Genomic DNA, 8,816 nt, shown 5'->3' with positions numbered 1-8,816 from the left:
ATCAGGTATGGTAAGATTCTTCTTGAAAGGCAGTAGACCTTGATGGCAGTATGACACCAAACCCATATGCAAATTAAAAGCAGAAATAATGACAAGATGATCTTCATTTTGTGAGCTGAGAAGGACCAAGTAGAGGTATCTCCCAACTTCAGCACCAAATCTGACTGTATGAGTTGAAAACATTAGCATTTTTAACCTCTTACTGAGCAGGGAGTATGTAGCACCTTGAAAAATCCTCCTTTAATACCGAAATTCACAAGGTCATTATATAAATATTTTTCTTCAAAGAATCACATCCTGTCACTTGAAATTCAACCAAATATTTCATCTCCTCACCAATACCTGTAAAACATCTGCATTGTGTCCACTGATGTAATCTCATCACCCAATCCAAGGATTCAAAGATAAACAAAAATGAAGTATTTGGGTGGAAAAGGAGATTTGTGATAGCCTAGGTATGTCCATGACATGTGCAAAGAGCCCTCTTTATTCCAGCATTTTGTTGTTTTTAATAAAAAATATCAAATTAGATGTTAATATTAATTCTCGAAGATAAAGAATACTTCCACCCAATTATTTTCCTGAGAACACCATTAGAAAACAGACAAATCACAGGATAAAGGAAAAATTAATTTTTGTAATGACAAAAAAATTAGAAGCTGAAGTTGGCCCTTAGCCAGAGGGCTTTTAAAACCTCTTAAGAAGCTTGAAAATGCTCGACCCTTTTTCCTGATAAAGATCACAGCAAAATCATAGAGTTTTGACATTTTTCTAATATTTTGCATTGGTTTTGACAGCAACAACCAGATGTTCTTGCTTGTTAGTAAATGCAAAGTCTGGGCCAGGCTATGAGTAAGTTTATTATGAATGTTTCCCCTCAGACAGAGAGGCACAAGTTTATGGGAGAGATTCTTTGGGAGATGACAGGCAATTAAAAACTTTGACACTTTATTATAAGCAGTTGAGGAGATAATTGAAAAATACAAACATACCTGAGTTAGGGCACACTAAGTTCCATTTGTTGAGCAGCCAAACGCCTTCACTGCCTATACTTAGGACCTTGCTATTGTCCCAGAAAACGAATCCTGGATGTCCTTTTGTAACAGCACTTTTGCAAGGTCAAATGTTAATATACAAAGGAGAAAAATCTGACTTGCTTAGCAGCTGGAGATGAGGGAGATGTTCTAGCAACATCCATATTCATAAGAAGCCACCAGCATACATCATTTTGGTTTAAAGTATTTATAGACTCACAGGAGCTTTATTTCTGAAAATTAGAGGAAAGACAACTGGACTGAGAATCATTGATTCCAATACCTGCCCCTCTGCCCAGACCCTCTTGAAAAGCTGACTATAGCTGAAGTGGTCAACTGGCCTATGAGAGACACCGCTACAGTTACATTTAGAATTAAAGCAGATCTATCTAAAAGAATGGTAGCTCAGTAAAATAGTGTCGCTGTTGCCTCACAAAAAGTGCAACCCATGGACTCTAGCACATATCGTTTCCATTTCAGGGTCCCTGACAGAAGACCAGAGTATGATCAATAGGCACAGAAAAGGATGGTGCTCTGATGGGCGGAAACAAGCTGAAATAGTGTATTCCCCATGCTTTCATAGCAGATGTGACATTCAATAAAAACCAGTAAGTTTCAATATGCTGACAGAAAGCTATGCTCTTACACCAAATGTTCATGTGTGGAAATTTTGTTTTCTTTAAAAGTAAGATTGGTAATATCAGATATGTGCAGGCTACAGTGGAATATGTAAAAGCACAGTTTAAGAGGCCTTATTGATACCCTTTTGTGATGGCAATAGAAGTTGCTTCTGTCTCCATCAATAATTTATCCCATCTTCCCACATTCCAGCAAAGGACTCAGAGTACACTGCTACATGCTGAAATGGCCACACGAAACATAGCCGTAGTGCACAAAACCGTCTGAAAAATATTACCTGGTCTTTGGAACCAAACACCCTAATTATCGAGTCCAATCCACAACTCTCCGAAAGCCATAAAACTGTTTTGTGCTTCAGAGTAGCATCTCAGGAATTTCCAAGGCGAGTTCTCAAATTCCTTGAATATTTGGAAACATTCACTTTCCAAAGACATAAAACTAACTTGGTCATATTTTAATAGATTTTAAACCTGGACATTTCTATGTACCAAAAAAGATAGCTTTGGTCCAGGATTGAGTATTGCCTGTTTAACATGTTTTTTGAGACTGCATCACAACACTATCGGATAGATAAGGACTACTATCCCATGTCTGGTTGATGTGAAATAAGAACTTGTTTACAGCTTTTAAGAAAGCCAGACAAAACCAGGGAAGATTAATGAAAACACAGAGTCTCCCACCCTTTTATTGATTCTCAGCTCTCCCAAATTCTGCATAAACAGCTCAAGATGTTTGTCTTAAGATGCAATATATTGTCTTAACCTTTATGCCTTTAATTTCTGTCGTCATGAGATCATCTTTAACTAGACTGAAGACAATAAGCATCAACACAAGTGGCCATGATTTTGTGTAAACAGATCTCTTGTAATATTACTCCATGTAATATGCCTTATTAAACCAAAACCTTTGGCCACAAACTATGCCAAAAAAATAGAAAAGGGTGGGTGGATAAGGACCTGAATCCAGTGACGAATTTGTCATGATGAGAGAACTACTGAAGCAGAACATGATTCTATAAAGATATATTTCCTAAAAGACTTGCTACAACCCTTATGAGAAGCTTGTCTTTACGACCAGACAAATTTATTTTCTAAGAAATACTGTTAAATCCACCACCTCCCACCAAGAGTTCAGAATAGCCTATCTTTTCTAACAGGTTGTTTCCTTTTTGCACTGTTACAGTAGCAATAGCATTTAATTGCCACAATAAAAATTCAGAGTTGTTTTCACCCCAGGATCATACAGAGACAATAATATGTGAATCCAAAATATATACAGTAGCTCAGTTTCAGTTAGCTCAGACAAGATCACCACACGGAGCGGTACAGAAAACTTCATCATGACGTTCACACACTTACTGCTTGCTTTCTTCAGACTGTGGATGAGAAAAGCAGCCCCTTTCTTCATCTCCTGTGTTTCCACTATTTTTTTCAACATTATGAACTAAGTAAGTTTGAAGCTTGAAGAGCTATGCTGCGAGAAATGTTAGATGAATCAGCTGACAAAACCTTACTCTCTGCCACAGAAGTAATCCAAGTTTCTCCCTCTTTCTTTGGTTTATTGGCCTCTGCTTTGGCACAAATGCAAGTATGCAAAGGCTTTAAGATAAAACCAGAAACAGAATAGAGAGAGCAGCAAGACTCGTTAATAGTATTTGTCTCCAAACAGCTACTATTAGTTCTAAAAAAAACAAACCCCAAGAGAAGGCTTTCATCAGAAAGGCTGCAGCTATTTTGCATTATTTTCCTGATGCCTAGAGGCTGGATGCTACAGTCCTGTATACAGGATTCATGGGCTTTCCCTCCATCTATAAATTAATCTTACCTTCAGAGCACACAATACAGAAAAGGAGCCACCCCCCACCCCACTACCAGTCCTAGGTAACTGTAAGAGACTTTACTTCAAGTAAGTGATCTTGATGCAAAATACACATCCAATTTTTCTGAGGTTGTGTATATCATGATGTTGATTTGTTACTCGTTGAAAACCATTTCCTTTTTACTTAAGAAACCAAAAGACCAAAATTGACAAGTTAACCCATTTCAAGTAAGTTTGTGTTCTTTCTGAGCACAAAAGACTTTATAAGCATTTTACCTACTGTTTTCCTAATAATGAAAAATAATGTATGTATCCCCTGCTTTAAAAAACTTGTCTCCTTTTATGGCAATTCATTCACAAAGCAGTATAATACCAAGAATTTGCCCCACTTTTGTTTAATTAATGAGATCAGAGTTTTCCCATTGTAGTGTCTTCAGGGAGATGACATATGTCTGAAAGGTTACAGAAACCTTCACAGAAACACAACTGAGAAATCAATAGAAAAAGTCATTCTTTTTCTAGGAGGGGTGTAATTCTATACCCCATCAGGATTTTTCAGTCCTTTTCCTGTCCCTGTTTGGGACTATTCCATGTGTTAATCCAGACATTACTGTACTGGAAGGAAGTAACTCAAGGCTTAACAACCTTCTGCAATTTTTAGGACCAATCTATGTTTGCTATCATATGCCACTAGGATGAATTGCAAAGATAGTTTAATCCCTGATTACAAGTACAGACTCTTGGAATACTGGAGCAATGCACAGATGGTGTGATACTAAATGTAACAGCTCTGTCCTACTAATACTATTTTGTGGACAATAGCAGGACCACAGAATTGCCAAACCATAAATTCCCAGCTCAAAACCATTAACTACTTATTTGTACTTGGTATTAGAAAAGGGATTGGAGGCTAAAGTGTAAACCTAAGTGTCTGTGGGAAGGACCCACACCAGAGAAGTTTGTGAAGGACTGTATCCCCTGGGAGGGACTCCACGCTGGAGCAGGGGAACAGCATGAGGAAGGAGCAGTGGAGGCGAAGTGTTATGACCTGACCACAACCCCCCACCATACCCCAACCCCCTGCACACTGTGGAGGAGGTAGAAGAGTTGGGAGTGAAGTTGAGCCAGGGAAGAAGGTGGTTTTAGTTTTGTTTTTATTTCTCACTATCTTAACTCTGGTATCACTTGGCAATAAGTTAAATTAGTTTTCCCCAAGTCGAGTCTGTTTCACCTGTGGCAGTAACTGGTGAGTGGTCTCCCTGTCCTTATCTCAACCCATGAGGTTTTTCATTGTATTTTCTTCCCCTGTCCTGCTGAGGAGGTAGAGTGAGAGAGAAGCTTGGTGGGGACCTGGTGGCCAGCCAAGGTAAACCCACCTCACCTTGTTTATAAGAATTTGAATAGGGAATTCCAGGAATTCAGTTTCTCACAGGGGCCCTAACAAGACCTAACACAACAGCAGGCAATCAGCCAGAAAGAGATCTGCAAACAGATCCTGTCAGTGACATTGCTCTTAACACATCTCATTTTAGAACTTTTAAATGCTGTGCAAACAGCAACTAATCCTCTCACTCATGCAATATATGCTTATCCTCAGAGATGTTAAATAATCAACACAGATGCAAGACAAATCGAAGTTCTAACCTTTGCTGTCACTGCCCAGATAAGCAAACTCAAGTACAAGACACAAACACATTTTAAAAGTGTGCATTTCCTGCTGATTGAGGTCAGGATCGGTGAGGTGAACTTAAGGCCCTGCAGAATGTGAACTAAATTAAATGTGAACATCAATAGCAGAATCTTACCCTTCCTAATTTAGAAACTCAACTCCTTCACTAAAGGGGAGAGACAAATCGGAGCCTGAAGGGAAGGGGCTGTTTAATGATGCTTTATCTACCGTGGGAGGCAGTTGGCCTGTTTCCCAAGCGTTTTTTCTCCACCTCCCTGGCCCAGCAGAGACCTTGAATGTTACAGAGGTGCCAATCTGGCAATCGAGCACTTTTAATCACCTTCAAGAGGAATAATCCTTCTAAAGCTTGTCACTCAGCTGGGAAGAAGGAGAGGATTGTCAAAGGTCAATAAAATCAACATTCAAGAGCAACAGAAATGCAATGGGGAGATGACAGCTGTAACTGAAGGCCTGGAAAATGACAGAGGAAGGGGAAGAGAATGAGGGCAGTTTTGTAGAGGTGTTTGCTCCAGGGAAAGTATGGAGCCTCTTATTTTGGGGAGAGAGGCTAGGCAATATCCCACAGGGTAGGCAATAATCATTGTCAAGGGGGACAGATAGGTAGAGGAACAGAGTGAATCAGGCCGAGGGAAGTTCTGCCTGCAAAGGGAGGTAACAGCACATACTAAAAATCTTTGCTTTGTCCACTCACTTGCTAGTATCACTACCTACACCCAGAAAAGATGGGATGGAAGGAGCAGACACAGTACCTGGCAACAAACCTGGCTGATATAGCTCCAGCACAGGATTTTAACCACAGGGTGGTAGAGACTCTACCATAATTTTTCTTCCTGCTTGAGGTGAGAGAGAAAAGGAACAGAGGTAGGTGAAAAATCCCAGATGAAGCCAATCCTTCCCACCCCCACCAAATACTTTCTTTTCTACCCAACCTTTGCCAGCCTGGGCTCCCTCCCCTGTCAATGCACAATGCCAGCCCATGACTTCCTCTCAATCACCATCTGCAATAGTTCAGACCCCATCAGTGCTCTCAATCACCCTCCGCCCACACACTATGCAAACCCCAAGTCAGAGCATGTCAAAGGGAAGATTACACAAGGAAGTCAGTGCCAGGTTTCCAAGTGTCACATTTTTACAAGGCAAGAAGTTGGTGAACCATACCCGCAACTATCAGCCTCTGTTAGTAGCAAAGAGCAACAACAGTGTAAGCACTACTGAGACGGAGTTTCTTGCCCAGACACTCTTAGGCTCACAAAACCTTGGTTTTCAGTCTACTTAGCTACAACTTACATGCACACTACTCAGAGTAGCAGAAACAGACAAGTCAAATCAATCCCAGCGGGGGACTTGGCAGGGTATCGTGGGAAAGGGAGACAAAGTGAATTTCTTTGAAGACAGAATTCCTTACAGGACATTGTACATACAGAACCCCCTCTCCTCTTGTATATCAGAAAAAATAGGAGACTGCAATAAATAATTTTTAATGAAATTAACTACAGAAATAGCACTTTTGTCCTTTCAGTGGACAAAACAAAGCTGCTAAACTGATTACAAACCTTTTTTATTACAAATGAAATCTTCCAAAAATTCCTTTTTTTTTTTTAAGACAACTTTTTCTATTTAGAAATCAAAGCTAAACTTTTTAGATTTTCACCACCATAAGCTGTAAGCATGGACTCTAAGCATCATAAGGGTGGCAAGTTATTTAAAGAAAAGCTAGTAGAAAATACTACAGCTCAGAAAAACTCCAAACTCTGCTATCTCTACTTGAATCTCTAGATAAGACAGTCATTCTTTTCTTCCCTACCCAGATAACATCTGCTGCACACATACAAAGCTGGTTTTGTTACTTCGACAATTTCTCCCCTTGCAGAGCAAGCACAATGCACAACAAACACAATTTAGTCATATTTACTGGTCCAAAAGGAAGTACAAGTAACCAGCAGAACAGTTACATTGGCTCTGCAAAATAAACAAATGGTATTTTCTATCCCGCCTTCCAGTTAACAGGCAATCCGTGCTGCCTCCCAGACACCTTGTAACACTTTTGAGCACAGGACTGCTCCTGTTTTTGCCATGCAAAGAAATGACCTTAAAGAATGGCTCCTGTTTTTAGAGGCAGCACTGGAAACTACGCAACTCAGCTCCAAATTGTGAGCTCATATACCTTAATGGACCTGAAGATGTTCAATCACACACTCACAATGTACTGTCAGTTAAAAAAGGTCATTTAAGGAGTTCTTAACCTGTCTCTTCATTTGCTTGAATTGCGACCTTGAGAATAGATTATATAGTGCTGCAAACCCACAAAAGCAGTTTGCTTCATTAGGTCAGCTGTTTATTTTTATTTAAAACACTTGGCCTTTCCTTCCTCTGCTGTTCCCACCTCTAAGGCACATCCAGGAATTTTTCCCTTGCCAATATTCAGGGGAGGCTTGACAAGCGCAAGATTTAAACATATAGGAACTCCAGTTTAGATCCAAAAAACAAAAAAAAAAAGTTATTTTTCAGGTTTTTTTTCTTCCAGTATTGGAGATGTGTTGAAGAAAGGTAAACACTTCGAGTCTCTGTCAAAAGCCACTCCAATGTGAACAGTGAGAATCTGAAGCTTTAAACAGTACAGTCATACAGGAAAAGTCATTAATGTCTTATACTGGCATTTCAAGGCTTATTACAGAATATTCAGCTCCCCCTTTTGTCTCTGACTTGCCCCCACAGTTCTTGCACAGGCCAACTAGTTGCTCGTGTTACTCAAGACAAATTATAGCACTCAAAATATAATTAAAATTCATGCTATGTGGAAAGCATCTACTAATTTGATGATTAAGTGTTTCCCATGTTTACAATAACTATAATCATAACCACTCCTAGACATAGAAAGGATAAATTTCACTAGTAAGTTAAAAAACCATACAGCTTTGCTGTTTCTCCACTGTTTCAAGAGCAGGTAAAGAGTGCCATAATTATCGGTGATCTAGATAAAACATTGCTTCAGCTAAGAGCAGATTCAGGAAGCAACTGAGCATTTTCAACTGCAGACTGTAAAAGGTTCCTGGCATTAGAGTATGAATAAGTATCAGGGTATTTTCAGGACCCAGAACACCCCTTCAGAATTTGGTGAACACTTATGAGAACAGAAATGTAAACACACCATTTTGCCTTTAATGTCACTGCCTGAGTGTCTGTACTACCCAAACTCACTAATGATTTGGAACAAGTAAGTTTCAGGACAAGGCATCTGTTCCCTGTTAGCTGGAGGGAAGATTGTTTTACAGTATTCTAAACCCAGTTAGACCTGCACTAGCTGGGTTTCCATCAAAGCCAGTTTGAAAATTGAAGACAAACACAAGCAGATATTCATCTAAGTGCCACTTATGTACCTTAACAAAGACTCTCCCTGTAGTTTTAGTGTCTACTTGTCACTCAAGCAAACACAGATAGTGAGACACTAGTGAGATACTGGCGCAGGCTGCCCAGAGAAGCTGTGGCTGCCCCCTCCCTGGCAGTGTTTACAGCCAGATGGGATGAGGCTTTGAGCAACCTGGTCAAGTGGAAGGTGTCCTTGCCCATGGCAGGGGGGTTGGAACAAGATGATCTTTAAGGTCCCTTCCAACCCAAACCATTCTATGATTCTGTGA

Source organism: Nyctibius grandis, chromosome 10 (assembly GCF_013368605.1).
Source record: "Nyctibius grandis isolate bNycGra1 chromosome 10, bNycGra1.pri, whole genome shotgun sequence".
Lineage (NCBI taxonomy): Eukaryota > Metazoa > Chordata > Aves > Nyctibiiformes > Nyctibiidae > Nyctibius > Nyctibius grandis.
The sequence above is the reverse complement of the archived record's forward strand: the minus strand, read 5'-3'. Positions refer to the sequence as shown.